General features: G+C 49.2%; 1 protein-coding gene across 3 annotated transcripts in view; it reads right to left on the reverse strand.

The window, feature by feature from the left end:
• LOC119466554 (homeobox protein TGIF2-like) overlaps positions 1-18,151 on the reverse strand; it is a 122,146-nt gene that overhangs the window by 27,145 nt on the left and 76,850 nt on the right. The gene's annotated exons all lie outside the window — the stretch shown is intronic.

Below are 18,151 nucleotides of genomic sequence, written 5' to 3' on the forward strand. Positions count from 1 at the left end.
GCCTGCTCAGACAACGTGGTTTCCTGTCCTTGGGGGCGCGTAGCGGGGAGCACTCCGATAAGGGGCGCGAGCTTCTTATCAAATGGCCGAAGAACAGAAAGAAAGAAAGAAGGAAAGAAGTACGAGTTCTGGAGAAACGCGGTTACAAGGTGCGCACGCGGAACAGTCGTATGGTAGCACAAAGTTTCCCACAAGAACTACTAGAGGGAGCTGTGACACTAGTGGCTTTTTTCTTCTTCTTTTTTTTTTTTCATTCTTTCGTGACTCTGTTACTTTATTGTTTGTTTATCATGGCTAGGGAGCAGCACTTTCGCCCACCCGTTCTAAAAGGCGAAGCAACGTCAACATCAACAACATGATGGAGCGCTGCCTGGTCAGCGGTCGAGATAAGCAAAATACGTTTAGAGCATAGATGTTCATACAATAATGGCTTAAAGTATTGGCGGAAAAAAAAAAAAAAGTAGGGTAGAGATGGCGCCGGGGTGGTTACAGGCATAGGTAATTTTAGATATAGGCATACTGCTAGACTACAATCGATGTATAGTAAACACTGATGATCGAGCTCAATGACATGCCATTAGAGATCGTCATTAGAAACGTTTAAAATTCATTAGAAACCCCAGGAAAATTTCTGGCGAGCGTCAGATCACCCGAAATAATGTGCTATAATAGATTTTCTGCGAATCAATCTTAATTTCGTGTTCCATGAGGTATTGTGTCATGACGCAGAAGGTTGTCACGTGGGAGCGGTTGTCATAGTGCCGTTTTGGCACTCGCCCAGGCTCATTCGGTTGTCTGTTATTCTACACAACGGGTAACAGCATAGCAGACAACCTAGTGAGCCGGAGCGAGTGCTGAAAAAACGTCACGATGTTCTGCTTCCACAATTAAACCCGTTCATGTTATATTTAAATGACCCTCAGTCAAAGTCAGCTTTGCTTTAGTAGCCCACTTCGGTTCCCAGTAAAGCAGATACCATAGCACGGTGACAACTGCAGTTACAACCTGAGAACGCTGTAACAAACACACCGCTGTCCAACTCAAAGAGAATTTCTATCGATGCGCCAGCCAATTACGTTCCCTCATTTACGTGACGTCACGGCGGAGGCGAACTACTTTCGCTATCGGTGTCTCTCCGGAACTGCTTTGGCACGCGGAGGCACAAAGGTAGAACGCATAATGCTTTTTGTGGGCGGAACATGTACTGAATTCTTATGTTGTCACAGACTGAGTATAGATTAATCGTCGCCCTTCCAAAGCCAGCCATCGATCGATCAAAACTAAAACATCTGTACTTTGAAACATTCCGGCAGAACTCATCTCACGATGAATGTCGACATTAATGCTATTAGCATTGAATCAATGCAGCGTCACGCCGTATTGCGACCGAAGAGACGCGTCATGCATGACGCGTGTATGCAACCAGGCTCCTCTCTTGCGTTTCCATCTGGACACCCTGCGGCATCTACCGGCGCCTCCGCGAAGTCCGCGCGTGGACTACCCAGTGACCCAAACTGGAGGCAAAACGGTGGAGAGACCCAGCCAGATAGACAGAAAGATAGACTCCGGAGAGCGCCTGAGGTATCCTAAGAATTCTAATCGCATTAGAACTACATGGCGAATGCTGACACCGTGTCGTCTGCTCAGTGCCTACCAAGGGCGAGCAGCAGACGACGACGTGATCGCGGACGTACACACGTAGTACGTCGCGGAGCACAACACGCAGCATGCTTCTGCAGTGCGCACGCTCTCTATACCGACTGACCGACGCGAGTCCTCCGATATCGCCGAGAAAACAGCAGCGCGCAACGGGCGCCACGTACGCGACCGTCCCTCGATATCGCCATCGCAGCCGGCTCGTCTCGAAACGACGCCGTCGTCGCGTCCGCACGTCCGTTGCGCTTATCGCTCCTTATCTCAGTCTTCGGCGCATAGGGGGCGCCCTGAGCGGTTGCGCCGCGTCTCCGTCGCAGAAGACCAGCAGCGACGACACACTTTCTCCCTAGAGAGATAACCGCAGCAGTGAGACCCAACCGACTGGCGCGGCTGCTTCCTCGTTCGCCTGGCGTCGCAGTTGCGTGCAACGAAGTTAACATCCGTGCTTGCATTCTAGTGAAGATCTACGGGTTGGTCATTGCGTGTACGTGCTCGCGACGTCGCCGTCTGCTCGCGGGAAGCGGCAGACAGACGCGATCGCTTGCAGGGCAAATTCTCTGGCACTTGTGTGTGTCAAGGTGGCTGAACGGCGTTCTTGTAAATATGCATACGATGACGAGAGCAAGAATACATACGCATCGTCGCATTAGCAGGGTGCTATGGCTGGTGATTCATCTTACAGTAACAAATAATAATAACAACAATAATAAATTGCGGAGTTTAGTATCCCTGAACTGCACAGTGAGTTTTGAGGGACGCCGTAGTGCACTGCTCCGGTTTAACTTCGACCCCTCTGGGTTGTTCTTTAACGTGCACCCAAACCACGGTGCACAAGCGTTCTTGCACTCGATCTGCTCCCACTGGAATGAGGCCGTGCCGCGGCCGGTATACTCGAACTCACGACCTCGTACTCAGTATAGCACAACGCCATATAGCCACCACGCAAGGTTTTCCAATAAACAGTTGTTGAAACTTGGCGCTTGTGTGTCTCGCCTACTATGTCCATGTCTTGGTTTGCTCTATTACTTTTCTCCTATATATTCCTCTGTTTCTCTGTTGGGAGATACGACAGGCACGGGAGTTGCCAGCGAGAAGTGGGTGAGCACGGAGACGGCGGAGAGGGAGCGATTTCGATGTCGCGCCTTATCGCATCCTCCCGGTCTTGTTCTTACTTTCGGGGCAACGGAAAAAAAAAAAAAGGGGGGGGGGGGGGTTCGGGTGGAGGAGGAGTAGACAAAACAGCTGTGTCCATTGGGGCGACGACAGTGCCCAGACTTGGACGGAGCTGTAGACGCTTTGTCAACTGTGGAAACCTTCCACTGCAGGCGCAGGGAAATATGAACAGTGCCACGAGAGGCTTCCAGCGGAAAGCACTGACATGGACTGAAGAGAAGAAGACAAACGCCACACCACTGGGCTAGCAAATGTTGCTGTATAGTCCGGCGCTGTGGCGTGTGTTTTTCTTTCCTTCTATCCATGTCAGTGTCGATGTCAATGTAGCAGTAATTTGTGAGTATGAAATATTAAATAGTCGCCGCAAAACTCCACCTTCCGCCCCTTATCCTCTCGTTTTATATATATATATATATATATATATATATATATATATCTGTTTGTGTGTGCGTGTGTTTCATTTCTGTCCCATCAGGGCTGTCAACTGCCAAGGGTGCTGCAGACCGTGAAAACGAGGCTCACTGGCGCTATCAGCGTATACCGCCGTCAATGATCTGCATTATCACGCTGTTTGTGAAAGTGTAAACCCGCTTATCTTTGTTCGCGCGCGCAGATCGCAGCGAGTGCACCTACCTCGTCGCTTGCTCGTTTGCATAGCGCGTGCCGTGCATGCACACTCAAGTGGGAACTTCATACATTGACACAACAAACACGACGCTCCGTCGCGCTAATCCGTTGCGGCGATAACAGGAAGCCAAGACAAAGCGGAGGAGATGAAGTCAGGTAAGACGGCGCAGTGCAAGCGGCTCAGAGTACCCTCCCTTAACCAACCATCACAGCCCAGCGTGAAAGAAATTCTGTAGAAATTAACGTCAATATAAGCGAATAGTTTGAACGAACGAACGAACGAACGAACGAACGAACGAACGAACGAACGAACGAACGAGAGAGAGCGAGAAAACGATCGCGAGAGAACGAGATAGAAGGAGAGAGCGAACGAGCGAAGGAATGTTTTCCTTGCCGCGTCCGACCGTCGACCATCCGACCAACAACGAAAATGACCGAAAGAGCAAAAGACAGGTATTCGCTTTAAAACTTCCGCTGAGGCTCTCTGACAGTCTTGTTCAGTTTATTGCACGTACACCGATAGGATCCACTAACTTTGTAATCACCTATTTCTAAAACTCCCTAATTTTTAGTTCAGAAATAGCCTGCTCAATAAGCATCTTGGCTCACTCATAGCAAACCCCAACTCTGGTTGCGTCACTCTTGTTGCGTTGTCTCCTACTCACGGCGGACAGAATCCCCTAACTTTGGGCACCATGTTTCTAAAAATCCCTAATAGGAAATTTACAAATAGCCTGCGTATGCGACAATTGGCCTGCCCAGAAAACTCAAACTCCAATCGGTTTTTTTTTTTTTGCGCACATTTTGTCTTGCCTTGTATTCACGGCCAACAGCGTCCCCTAAATTCAGTTCCCCCTGCTTCTAAAGCTCCCTGATAAGGAATTTATAAATAACCCATTTAACAGGCCTTAGCGCACGCAAGGAAAACCCAAACTCCGATTGGGGCCTACTGCATTCTTTCTTGTCGTCTTGTATGCACGGCCAATAGCGTACCCTAACTTTGGGTACCCTGCTTCTAAAACTCCCTGATAAGGAATTTACAAATAACGCATTTAAGCGGCCATAGCGCACTCAACGAAAACCCAAACTCCGATTGGGTTCTATCGCACTCTTTCTGCGTTGTCTTGCATGCACGGCCAATATCGTACCATATAACATTGGCCTCCCTGTTTCCAAAACTCCCTAATTTAGCGGCCGAAACAGTCCGTATCATATCCGGCTCCGAGTCATCGGTTCCCGCCTTGACTGCGAGCACGTGCATCGAGCCGCGTATCTGCTATAAAGCGCATGTCGCTCTGCTTCAATTTGCAGCCTCTTTGTACGCGCGTTGACTGCTTTCGCTGGCGCGCGCGCGCGCAGTTCGGCCCTATTGAGGAGTCGCAGCTGCCCCGTGAGGCCAGTTGCGCGCTTTGTTTATCGCACCGCGCACTCGTTCGCCCAGACATGGCGTAAGCAAGAAAAAGGAACTTGCCCTCAACGCCGAGCGCGAGAAGAAGAGGAAGAAAGATCAGAAGAACGGTCAAGATATGAGTCCAAAGAGGAGCGAACTCACAAACAAAGTACAAAAGAAAAAAAAGAAATGAGACGCCGTTGAAGAAGCTCAGCTTTGTTAGCCACAGGAAGGTGCAGTTCGCACCGCGGTCGAGAATCACGCGTTATAGACTCCTTCGACAGATGCTTGACAGCTGGGCAGAAAGAACCTCGTGGGTTGCGTTATCTGGCAAGAAGGATACAAAAATTAAAAAAAGAAAACGGAGCGATTTTCGTATCACGCGGGGCGGCGCGTCTTATCAGCGGTCGTGCAGGTAGGTCCATTGTTAACACTTTGCGGACGAGTGTTGCCTACAGACAACACACCCGAAAACATTATTTGTTTCTTGCTTAGTTTCGGTTTTGAGTACGGAGCTTCCGGCTGTCTTAGGCCAACACTGAATGATGGGCAGCGAGCGCCATCTCTTGGATTAGAGCAGGAGTAAGAGGACGAGGAAGTTTGACACACGACTCACTTTCTTTTCCTCGCCGTAAAAACAAAAAAAAAAAAAATATAATAGCACCTATTCTATAACATTGCCATAAAATTGATATCAACGATTTGTATTCCCTTAATATCTAAATCTTAATTTACAAAATTACCCTTTAAATTTTCGCCCTGGGAGGGTCCAACAAACGTTACTAGAGGGAACTCTGGGCGCTAGTGTCTAAAGATGCGAGTATGATGGTTCAGCGAGCACAGTGTAAAATAATTTAGATCCCTAAAAGTGAAAAAAAGGCGTAAATGTGTCCATAACCCTCACCCTAACACCAAAAGGGGTGTTAGCGTGTGAGTTATAACACAGGAGTACACCTTTTTTCACATTCAAGGGCGTAAATGTGTCTGTAACTCACACCATGACACCCAGACACCCAGAAGTGTGTTAGCTAGGGTATGAGTTATAGACACATTTACACAATTTTTCACTTTTAAGGATGTAAATTACTTTACAGTGCATGGTAATGGTGGTTAGTACATGGATGCGCCTGAACGCCTGAACGCCGTCCTCTTGTCATCAATTGACTTTGTGATTTCGCAAGTTGATCATTTTGAATAAAATATTACATTGCAGACATGCAACGATTCATAATGATTACGCATGGGAGCAGAGAATAATTGCTTTCCTATGTTTAGAAACCTATAAGAGTGCTTGGAAATTCAGAAAGAGAAAGCGCAATAAATGAAGTCGGAAGAACGTTTGAAGCCCCACGCACGATGATTATAGACGAACTGTTGTACTAATCACCATGGTAACGGAGCAATTGCAGCACCAGAGCTCCGGTGATGTTTGTTTGTCGAAAAACCTATGCTGTACACACCGGTCTGAGCGGAGCGGACCCGCGTACGGTGCTCAACGAAAAACTCTCTATAATAACGGTGGGGATCCCATTACATATTTCCCTATACGACACGCAAAGCCGGTGCAACGGAGAAGTCAGCGAGTCGCACGAAAGCGGGGGTTCTGAACGACAGAAAAGAAAAAAAAGAAGAAGAGAGAAAGCCGAGAGAAAAAGGTGGAAGAAAGAAAGAAGGTATTAGAGAAAGAAAGGAAGGAAGGGGGAGAGGGTAGTGGTGAGGCTATCGGGTCCGTGACACGTATATTTAGGGACGCGCCATCGATTGGCAGAGCTCGATCGCATCGCTGGGCGAGGAGGAGGAGGAAGGTGAGGTCGAACTTACGGCCGAGCACGGCACCGAGCCAACACGAAAAAAAAAAAAAAAAAAAGCGGGAGCTGGCCTTAAAAGGCGATCGTGCGCGTTCAAATTGAACTGCCGTTGACGTTATACGTTTGAACAAACCATCATCGTCGGCCAATATTACGTTCCACGGCAGGACGAAGGCCTCTCTCATTGATCTTCAATTACCCCCTGCAGCCTTGTAGCGGCTGACACCATACTGCAAGCTTTTTTTTTTTTAATTTCATCACGCCACGTAGCTTCCTGCCGTCCTCGAATGCGCTTCCCTTCTCTCTTGGCACCCAATTGGTAACTGTGTAATAGGGCATGGTTTATTATCTGTACTACGCATTACATGGCCTGCCCCAGCTCTATGTCTGGCTCTTAATGTCAACTAGAATATCGGCTACCCCCGTTTGCTCTATAATCCAAACCGCTGCATTCCTATACATGTAGCACGCGAAGCAGGCGTGAAGTGCACGGAGTCGCACAAAACTTTGTTTATCATTTTGAGCAACAGTATTGTGTTATAATAAGTCGGGTGTCAAATGTACACAAGAAAATGTCAGACACAACTAACTGAATAATGATACTTACATGCAAATAATGCCCTCATCACATAGACAGTATTCATAGTTCTGTATTTATTTGTCTCCCAGTCACTGCGCATGCCTTTGTTGAGGATAGCTTAACATTGATGTTTTGTTACTTATCTCGCTTTCAGTTTGCTGCGCCATGTCATAGATATATATCGTGTTGTGTGTGTTTGACACGCTGAATAATTATTGAGCGTTTTGAAGTCCCTTATGTGTGACTTTTCGTAACCTGTTTGTTATCTATGAAAATGTTTTAGCATTGTATCATTCATTGTAAGTCACTGCTCCTGTCACGCCCTATAGGAGACCAAGACCCAGTCAGGAGACTATAGTTTCTCCTTTAGTCTTGGCTCGTGGGCAGTACGATTGTATATACTGCCTGAAACAACAAAAAACTTCAAACTTCAAACCCTGAGAAGCACTATAGGGCCCATTGCATTGTCCCTTCAGGCAGCTTCAGAGTTTAATCTCTCTGTTTGTTTACCTTCGGGACCGTTGGCTTGCTTGACAAGCTCTCGGAATTCCTTTACACACATTAGAACGCGTAATCGGGAATATGTGGGTCCGGCTCCTATACCTGCGGTAAGTTGTCTGACACCGGGCAACTAACATGTAAATCAGTAAGTCGAAGGTAATAAATCGCAAGTAATCCAGGGACAGCTATACCACACGGCAAGAAATGTCTTTCCGAAGCGCGCAGAAGCATATGTGCAAAGTCAGAACAGCAGCAAAACGTCGGCGCGAGGTTTAAAGTGAAGACAATTGAGACACAAAGACAACGGATGCCGACATTCACAGAGGTCGCTCACAAACACGCACGGGAAGCATATGTTTCTAGCTTCGAAGCGCTATATAGGTACATCTAGATGGCATGTCGTTAAGTTGAGAAACAGCCGCGGACAGCGAATACACTGCGCTTTAAATGTCACTGCGAAATGAGCATCATCGTTGGGCGCACTTAAATCACCCGAATCGTTCACACAGGTACACACGGTACAATCACTCACGTGTTTCCGCCATACATATACTACGCACGCACAGACAGACAGACGCATGCGCAGTACTGCGGCTTCCCAGCGGATCTCAATCGAAACAGAGCCCCGGAAGAAAGAGTGCTATGTAGAAGTCTGCCGTCGCGTCAGCTGTCCCTTCCCCTAGGCCTAACAAAACCGTTGGGAGCACCATACAGATACCAGACGAACGAACACGGGCGCCTCTATCAGGAAGGGCGACAATCTCCCGCGCAATTCGCTCGCGTCTGCCAACGATACATCTATATAGCGCGGAAACCTCCGTTCCGTGCCAGAACGCGCGCAGAAGCAGGAGGAAGAATCCGAGCCTCACCGGTTGTCACGTTATCGTGCAGCTCTAAACGTCTCTCTAGCCCGGCATCGCATATACCCTATATACTGCAGCCCGGTAGCGGCGCTGGGTCCTCTGGCGGTAACGAGCACCGCCTAAATAGGTGCGACGCTCAGAAGTGTTCATTGAGGGGGAGGGGAGTGGGGGAGGACAGTGAGGGGTCAATTGCGCCGCGTCGCGCTCGACTTCGCGTTTACGAGGAGCTATAGGTTAACGAGGTACGCGACAAGTGCACCGCGCGCAGCTTATACAACCACCTCTCCACCGCGCCTTATCTCTCCCCAGACGTGGCGTCGTCAGTCCACTCCCCCCCCCGCCCCGCTTTTTATCTCGGCGAGAGTGAAATCGTCGTTATCGCGGCGCACGTCACAACGAGCCGAGGAAGCAACTTCGAGTGTTCCTCGCTTTTGTCTTCGCTTCCTTTTCGACATCTTTTTACCATTGTTCGAGATAACGCCGCACCGGAGCCATCGTTATCCGAGCGCGAGGGAGCGACTCAAGCAGGGAGGGGAGGTGAGGAGTTTCGACGGGTTCGCACGTCCTGTGAACGAGCGCGTATATATGCTGCACGTGGAGAGCCCTTTTTACGCGTGATCGCGTCATCTGTGGACAACGAAACGAACTATAAAACGCCACTATTCGAGCACAAAAACAGTAGGAGATCTTGCGACGAGACAGACAACGAAGTCGGAGAAGGGATAGGGCAAGTTAATAGTTGAAATAATAAGAAAGAGGGAGGCAACGAAAGTGGACGAAAAGATAACCTTGCAGCAGGAGGGAGTCAAACCCACACCTATACCGCACGACGAGTGCGTCGCTTCAGCAATTGCTTTATCAATGCGAGCGGCACTGGCTAACACTCCGAGGGCTAATCCTGTACGCATGCGTACACAAAATATACCCCAAAAAGTGAAAGAGAAGATGGTGACTGATGGTAGCTGAATTGGCAAAGCAAACGCATGCACGCGTAACGTGGGAGATGTAGGTTCGGCTCCAATACCTTGGCATGCACTGTGATAGACAGTGATCTTTAGGATGAAACGACGCTTAATTCTGCGAAGCGTAGTCACGTAGTGTGTGTGCACTGAAAGCAATGTTCCCCGAGCAATCGCGGAGCTTGGAGCAAAGTTTCGAAACCAAATCGTCAAAAGGACCATCGTCCGTCCACGGCCTGCCTGTACGTGCTGTGTGACATGAGGGACGTTCATGTCGAAATAATATCATTACGGTCCATACAAGAAATTGCAGATACTTTCGAATTCCAGGCCTTTTTCTTTTTTTTTTACTTTTGACGGCGGCTATAGCTGTGAAGGACGCATTACAGTCGACGTAGCATGGCGGATTACTTCCTGCTGCTCGACGTTCGTTTATAACGCGTGTCGAAAATCGCGGCACACGCTTGGTGTTTCGCCCATCAACGTCGCAGCGTACAGCCGCCGCGCACAGAAATATAACCCGCGACATCGTGTATGCATGGTCGTCGCGAAAACGCCTAACGAACCACCGCGGCCCGAGAAAAAAAAAAGAAAGATTCGCGAAGGGGATTACAGAGGGCGCCCAGCTCGGTTACCGCTATTCTCCGCGCACCGCGCTCTCTCCGGGCCTGCAGCCTCGTGTTATTATCCCCGCTATTATCTCTCGTCTCGCAGAAAAGCCCGTTCTTCGGAGAAGACCGCGCCTCGCCCGACGCCCGCCCGCGTGCGCAAGTACGGCAGCCACGTGTAGCTCGAACGCATAACCACCATTATGTGCGTCTTCGTTTACTGTCTGTATTTTCCCTCGTATCAGCCTGCCCTGCGCTTAGCTCGCCATCGCGGTGTGTATTTTGCACCGGCCAGCGGGGCAGCCAAGGCGAGTCGTTGGGCCGATGCGTATCTCTCGAACCGTCGTCGCCTACCGCGGCGCGTTCAAGTTGCAATGCGCCATAATCTCGTATCATCGCCTCGCCACACGCCTCGCAACCTCCTCTCCCACCTATTTCCTGCCCCTCTCTCTCTCACACCACTCACTCACCGAAGCAAATTTTCACCGTGCGCGCTCGCCACCATTCGTTCGTCTCCTCCTTAACAATATTTATTGCGACAGTATAATCATCCGGACAACGGTGGCGCGCTCTCGCCGTCGCCGTGCTGTCCCGGCTGTGACGGCGCATGCGCGGCCCTCCACGGCGAGGGTTGGAGGTCACGTGATAGGCTGCGGGCGCGAGGGGGACCGCGCGAGTGCGAGCAGAGGAAAAGAACTCGCGGGCGCCTCGTGTTGGGGGTCACGTGATCTGGTGAGTTTCGGAGGCGCGGCAAATGTGACACGGCAAAGGGAGCGGCAGCCCGAAACGTTCGCTTTCGCACGAGCAACGCGCGCTCCCCGCAGCCGGCGCTCCTCATCACGTGACCGTACCACGTGATACGGCGCCTGTTTAGTTAGTAAGCGAATGTTCTGCAATTTCTAGTGCCCGTAAACTTATACGACCTTCGTGTGACATTCTAATACTTCTTTTTTTTTTTGTATTCAGATGGAATCTCCACTGCTACCTGCTGAATCGGGTCGCACAACGAGTCATTACGAGTGGTCTAGTATAACAGATGACCGAGCAGCCAGAGCGAGTGTCAAAACATCACGGATGCTCTGCACCGACGTGACGGCCTTCTGTGTCGTGACGTCATGACAAATACACTTCCCGGAAACGATATATACCGAAACTGGTTCGCAGAAAAGCCACTATAATAAATTATTTAGGGCGCTCCGAAGCATGCCAGTATATTTTTCTAGGGTTTTGAGACTCACGACCTTCAATGAACGCAAGGAAAGAAGGAAAAGTCGAAAGTATGACGTCAGAACCTTTTTTTAAAGCATTTAAGAGCACATGCCCCTTTTCGCCTGTGCTTTCGCCCCTGGACTCCCTACTACGTCAACAGCCACACTAATATTATCAGTTTTCATTAGCAGTGCATGGAGTTACAGCAGCTTCCGCAGGCACGGACACGCACAGACACATACATACACGCGGAGAGCCAGTACTACTGCTGATGCTATATACTACCACTGCCACTACTCCTTCTACTAAAGCTACCAGTGCTACTGCTACAAGCACTAGAAAAAAACACAAAGCCTTCTGGGCACTGACGAAGTCAACAAAACACGAAAACAGCAAACTGAACAAAGCTTTTGCGTTTTTCTCATAAGCTTCTTGGCCAGACGAGCTTTCATCGAACTACTACTGCTATGGTTAACCTCCCTGCATTTCCTTACCCTTCTCTCTCTAAGTGGTAGTGCACTTCTACTGCCGGCATAAGAAGACGTAAATACAATGCAAATAACGTATAACACCGCCACTATAATGGACGACAACGACATCAGCGGAGACAACGACGAAGACATATAACACCGCCACTATAATGGACGACAACGACATCAGCAGAGGCAACGACGAAGACGCGCGCGCAGTCCGTCAGCGAGCGGCTTTTGTTGGCTGGATATATGGACCAGAGCGCAGTCGGCATTATCGGGACCCAGCGGGAAAGTCACGGAGCACGCAAACGCCTTGACGGCATACACAGCAGCGGGGCCTGCGCTCTGCAGGTCGACCGGCATCGATCCCTGTACGCACACGGGCAAGCGTTGCCGCGCGGGAGGTCGATAGCCCCCGCGGCCTACCGGAAGAGGACTTCGAACGACGGCGATTTGTAAAAGTACGCTGCTTCGGACCCTATAAGGGCGAAGGTTCTACACCCGCTCGAGGTATACGCTGCAACCGCGGGCCCCGAGTTGAACCGAGAAAAGAAAAAGGAAAACACGCAGATCCGACGCAGTGTTGGAGTCGCAGTACACGAGCGATTTTCAAATTTCGCCCCCCCCCCCCCTCCCCCTATCGAAACGCGGCCGCCTTGGCAGGGAATCGAAGCCGCGACCTCGATCGTTCTAAGCAGTGCAACGCTAAAGCCAGTGAGCTACCCTGCGCTGCGATGGTTGGAATCTGAACGGCGCGAAGCTTGTTTGAGTTTGCGATGTTTAGCGGCAGTATATAGCGGATGCTGTAGTCGTCTTTGTCACAAAGACGAAGCGACGTATGTGTTATGCTTGTCAAGGGATGAACGCTGATAAGAGGTGTACGCACAGAGAACTACGGCACACATCTGAATACACACAAGGCTTCTATACGTATGCCTCTTGTGTCACAATGGCGCACACCCATTTTTGGGGATTGGCCAAGAATAGGGGTGTGATAGCATTCTCTCGTGACGACAAAATTGGCCTTGTCGTATATAGGCAGGACACGCCAGGCGCATATGAGACACGCTCGACTTCGGGACGACTCGACTACAGAACGACTACGACTACAGGAGGGCGTACCTGAAAACAACAATTGTTGTCATGGCAACGACTGTACGTTCCAGGTTGATTTTACTACACTGAACTACTGAACCTGGATTACATACTGGTTCATATTTTACGGGGAACGACATCCGAAATGAACATGCATCGTGTCATTCGACTCCAGAAAGAAAAAGAAATATATTGAACGAATAACCTTTAATTAGCCAAACATCAGTACAGCAAGTTCATTCGAGAAGCACCTGCGCTAAGTATTATCGCGAAAGGAAATAAACGATGATCCAGAGAACCATTAGTACTATAAGTATAGCTGCTTTACGTCGACGCTTCGCATTTTACGAGATTTCCATAAGAACAATGCCAAATTCCAAACCAAAGAACAAACCTTGGAAGACGGCAAAGATCAGTGTACGGCTTCCACGTGCGATGGTTTCGCATTCGCCCACGCGCGGAGCAGAAAAGCTGTGAAAATGAGTCAAATGTTACTATACATAGTGGTTTATTCTGCAGTCATATGTTGACGTTGTAAATAGGATCTCTTCCTCAGCTTAAAGGCTTAACACGGACGATAATGTGGGACTATTTTTAGGCGCCCTCTCACTTAATTGTGCGCCCTCTACCTCCGTAGCTTTCCCTCTGTTACCGAAAGTTTTCCGCGAAAAAGCTAAAACTTCGCTTTAAAAGAAAGAAGAAAAGATTGAAGGAAGAGCGTCGAAAGAAAAGCCCCGGTCGACGTTCCATAAACTTTGCTGCCGGCTTCTGACAGCGCTGTTGCTACTTTCTCGAGGCTAAAGCGTTCGAGCCTTGCTCCTCCGTTCTCCACCCGTGTTCTGGATCACTGCCAGATGAGGCCGGCGCGCTCGTGCAGCGAGACCTCCTCGCCTGGCTTATTTGCCGCTCTGCCCGTCAACGGAAGCTTGCGAGGATTGCGCGGGCTAATTAATAGCGACACCGTTGCAAACGCGCGCTTGTCGACGACTGAGATTTAGTTTGCCCGCGCCGAGTGAAGGAGCGGAGCTTGTACATTTGCACAGCGTCTAATGGTTGTAGCTATATACAGGTATATGTGCGTTTTCGTGTTTTAAATGCGAAGCATTTCTTGGCGAACATTTGCCACTTTGTGAGTATCTATCTATCTATCTATCTATCTATCTATCTATCTATCTATCTATCTATCTATCTATCTATCTATCTATCTATCTATCTATCTATCTATCTATCTATCTATCTATCTATCTATCTATCTATCTATCTATCTATCTATCTATCTATCTATCTATCTATCATATCTATCTATCATATCTATCTATCTATCTATCTATCTATCTATCTATCTATCTATCTATCTATCTATCTATCTATCTATCTATCTATCTATCTATCTAGCCGCCTACGTCTTGGTGCTCTCATGGTCGTTTCGTTAACTTGCTATGAACCATAATTGGCTTAGTATGACAAGAGTGTATGACGAACATAAATGATAGATCATGACATGCGTGTCATGTAGGTCATGAAACAGCCGCCTATACGTCTCGGTGCTCTCATGGTCGTTAACTTGGTAGGCTCCCCGGGGAGCACACTGCTTCGCATAACATCGATTCCCACGGTGGGATCTGCCGGCTTTTCTTTTCTTTTTTCTTTTCTTTTTTTTTTTTTTTTAGTATAACATATATAGTTGGCCGGCTAATGTGTCATAGCTAGCCCTACACTTATTCGACCCGTTTTTCTTGCGTGTGTTTAAACGTTTATAGTGTGGCGTTTAACGTCCCGAAACTGCACAGCGGGCAGCCACGCCTTAGTGGAGAACTCCGGGTTTATTTTGACCACCTGGGGTTCTTTAACGTGCACCCGAAGCATGGTGCCCGAGAGTTTTTTTTTTTTATTTTTTTTTATTCCGACGTCATCAGTAAGCGGCCGCGCCGCCGCTGGAATTCGAACTTGCGACCTCGTATACTCAGGCAGCAGAACGTCATTGCCACTGAGTCTGGTGTGTGTTTGTGTGTGTTACCGCCACTTCGACGTCACGAAAGATACGAGCGTACCAGCGTGACATAGGGTTCCTGACATGAAAGTAGCGATGACAGGGAGTTTATAAGTAAAGGAAGTGTGCGCGAGATTAGTGACGAATATTGATGCGGGACAAGATAACCGCTAAGTGGCTAAACTATTTTAGAGCGAACACAGGACAGGTCGCCTTGTTAGTGAAGGCGACCAGCCATGAACGACAAAGAGCAAGTTGAGAACGAAAAGCTTTCTGAATACGGCCCCGCGACCTTTATAGCTACAGCTGCATTGCATAATCAGACGCGTCGCTCTTTTCGCCTCTCAACGCAAGACCAACGGTGCATGAGTGGGCTCGATGACACCGCATTATTAGGAGACGTAATAACAGACGCGAAAATCTGATACATGTGGCCCACCATGCACGGTTGGTGGCGGGCTTCGACTCACAGCTGCGCGCAGAGGACGTATTCCTGTGGGGGCATTATAAAAAAGAAACAGAATACTGTGGAACCCGGATATATCGAACGCACATATAACGATTTATTCTGTATAACGAGTACAGCCGTAAAATCTCCTTGAAAATTTTTGTACGAAATGTTTATTTTACATATCGAACTTTTTTGTGATCCCCTTCAGATTCGATATATCCGGGTGTGACTGTATAGCTAATTTACTCAGTAAACGGTGACTGTTGGTAAGGAGATATGCTCGTTTGCGAACAGTGCACCGACTGAAGGCGGTATATAACGAATTCCACTCGGTGATTGCGCGCGCGTGACAGTTGCGTGTGCATCACCGTCTTCCGCACGTGGCAGACATCAACACGGGAGTCGCACCCGCGACGTCCCCCGCGCTACTGCACTCGCAGGTCTTCATCCTTATCACGTGCGCGAAACCGGCGCGTGGCGCGCCGGGTAAACTTCCGGGGTCGCTCGCTCGCGCACCCGGACGTAAACAACGGTGCGGTGGAATACACTCGGAGCGTCTTTATCGCGTGCCACCGTGCCCTCTGTTTATACACGACTATCACGCGAATGCAAGGGAAGATAACGCGTCGGGAGGGGAGGGGACGCCGCGCCGTGAGGGGCCGGGCGGCCCGCAGGCCTCGTCCCGCTGTGAATGGTTCATCTTTGTTTTGGGGTGGCAAACTCAAACGTGGCCTCTTATCGGCGCTCCTTGATCGGAGGAAGATTGCGGACAGGTCAACCCCCCCCCCCCCCCCCCTTCCAATCTCTCTCTCCCTCTCTCACTTCCCTTCTCCGGCTTCTTCCCTATAAGGTCGTCGTGACCTGCACGTGTGGATCCAAGGAGACAGTTCCAAAACGAAGCTCCCTTTGCGGACCCTCCCGGGACGTTGCTGAGCGCGTCTTCCCGAATAGCTCAACACAGGACAGCGCATACTTTTATCGAACGCATCGGCTGATAGACCCCTACACTGTAAAATAATTTACACCGTTTTGAGAAGGAAGGAAGGAAGGAAGGAAGGAAGGAAGGAAAGAAAGAGTGGAGAAGGAAAGGCAGGGAGGTTAACCAGTTCAGCACAACCGGTTTGCTACCCTACACATGGTAGCGGGATGAGGGGGAATGAAAGATGGGGAGGAGAGAGAGAGAGAGCACACAGCACAGCACACACATCGTCAGTCACAGTCCGTCACTCCGTTTTGAGAAAGGGTGTAAATCTGTCTATAACTCACACCCTTTAACCCTTGAATTATAAGACACATTTACACCCCTTTTCACGCTTAAGGGGGTAAATTATTTTACAGCGTACACGCAGCTGTGCCGGCGACAGGCTCTGTTCCCTACGGAATTAAGCATTGACCAATGAAACAACGAAATGGTACCTAAACATCCTTACCGCAAGAAATAAATATACGTTCGAGTGCGTAATTCCTATATCGAAGCTTTCTACGTCCTCAGTCGGTTTCCCGCCTAGTAAAGTGGGCCGGAGAGTGTAATCAAAACTGGCACTGATCCCCGGAGACAAGCGTAACGAGTGGTCACGTGGTTCGGGGATGCGGCCTGCCTTTTCTGGGCAAGGCGTATGCAGTCGATTCCTGTTGCCGTAAAACTCGGTGCCGAACGCGAAACAGTATAGTTACATTCGCGTTACCGCGCAGTCAAGTTACACAAAAACTCCTGCGATGGGAGGACAACGTGAACAGGTTTTTTGCACGCACGTGGAAATGTAGAAGGGTACACGTCATGCGCTCATTGCGGAGCATTTCACTGAAACGTTTCAATACACGTTTCAAGTTTCGCTTCTCGTTGGTTGCAGCAAGTGTGTCGTTGGATATGTCGCTATTATTTTACGACAGCACGGAGTCGTTGGTGAAGATAAGAGAAGACAAGAGTCCACCTGCCTCGTGTATTCGGAGGACATGGTGAATGCGGAGGAGACGAGCCGGTCAATGTGGCACGTGTGGGTGGAATAACTGCGCGCTTAATTCGGCCTGCTTTGAGTGCTTATTGACGGCAAACTGATTGCTGAATTCATTAATCGACCAAATTGGTTTGGCTGGCTTATTGATGAAATGTTGATTGACTAATGCGCTCATTATTGATTGATTACCTGAGTGAGTGAGTGAGTGAGTGAGTGAGTGAGTGAGTGAGTGAGTGAGTGAGTGAGTGAGTGAGTTTATTGAGTGAGTAAGTGAGTGACTTATGAGCGAGTGAGCTATGAATGAGTGAGTGAGCTATTTGAAGAATCGTTGAGCGTTTGAGAGACTCAGCGAACGAGCGCGTAAGCCAAAGAGCAAGTCGGCTGCTCACCTAGACAATAGTAGCTTCCGAGCAAATCCGTCACGTACTGACTCCTTTACGAGGTTACGTAACGAAAGACGACCCGCATCCCAGTGAGTACGTCCTCAAACACGCACCCCGCGTCTTTGCTAGACGAAAGCACTTACAGGAAACGCTACGCCGTAACCGTGCGACGCAACCAGAACCGAGTCGGGGAGATCCCTGCCTCGACGCCTTGGCAAAGGTCTCGCGTCTTAGCGGTTTTCCGCAGACCGGCTTGTGCACTGTCACAGAATCGCTCGTCGAAACAGAACTTAGCTAGCAAGCTCTTTTTGGAACTAAGATATAGCTGGCTGCCTATACTATAGCGGCCAGCCTGTGTTGCAATAATTAAACTATAATTGAAAGCTAGCGAAAGTTTGCAAGGAGCCAAGGACAATTTGGGCATCATGGC

Source organism: Dermacentor silvarum, chromosome 10, assembly GCF_013339745.2.
Source record: "Dermacentor silvarum isolate Dsil-2018 chromosome 10, BIME_Dsil_1.4, whole genome shotgun sequence".
Classification (NCBI taxonomy): domain Eukaryota; kingdom Metazoa; phylum Arthropoda; class Arachnida; order Ixodida; family Ixodidae; genus Dermacentor; species Dermacentor silvarum.